Here is an 893-nt window from a genome sequence, read left to right as displayed (position 1 = left end):
CCACTCCCTGACTTCTCCTTCTTCTCAGACTTCTTTTTGCACATTCTTCTTCTACTTTGCTGGAGGACTTTGTTTCTTCTTCTGCTTCTTTGACCTCATTTCTACTACTTCATGTTCTTCTTCTTCATTCTCAGAATAAGAGGAGGATTGTCTTCTTCGTTTTGTCTTCATACTGAGGAGGAGGATTATTAAATTAGTATTGAATAGAGCAATGAAATACATAAAGGAAATAAGCTTTCTACTTCCCCAAACAGAGGCGACATTGCCCCAAATACAGTGTCTTACTAACCCCAGTAAGTGCTCCTACTGACCCAGTAGGACCTCCTACTGACCCCAATAAGGACCTATACTTGCATAATCCAGTTTCCACAAGACAAAAACAAACTTAGAGCATCAAAAATAGCACAGAGCATCAAAAACAAACAAAAAATTTGGTTCAAATCAAGAACCCTATATCCCCAAATTGAACAAGTCCTACTGCCGCCGGTAGGAAGGTTCTACTGTCCCCAATATGATCCTCTGCCCCCAATAAGAGTCCTATTGACTCCAATAGAAGGTCCTACTGACCCCAGTATGCTCCTCTTCCCTCTACTGCCCAATAGGGGACCAATAGTAGAACCCTAAATTTGAAACGAAATCCCTAGATTTTACAGATTCAAACAAATACAATTGCTATTCTTCTCAATTTAGACCATAAATAAGTATAAAACAAATGAATTATACAAAGATTGATTCAAAATTTGAAGGAGATTAAAGCTGGTAGAGAAATGGAAGATTACCTGGCGGAGCACAACGGAGTACACGGCTAGTATGAGAGGATCTGAGCGAGAGGGCGCGAATATGAGATTGAGAGAGAGAGAGAGAGAGAGAGAGAGAGAGAGAGAAGAGAACGT

Source organism: Fragaria vesca, linkage group LG5 (genome assembly GCF_000184155.1).
Source record: "Fragaria vesca subsp. vesca linkage group LG5, FraVesHawaii_1.0, whole genome shotgun sequence".
In the NCBI taxonomy this organism is placed as follows: domain Eukaryota; kingdom Viridiplantae; phylum Streptophyta; class Magnoliopsida; order Rosales; family Rosaceae; genus Fragaria; species Fragaria vesca.
Note: the sequence above shows the minus strand (reverse complement) of the source record.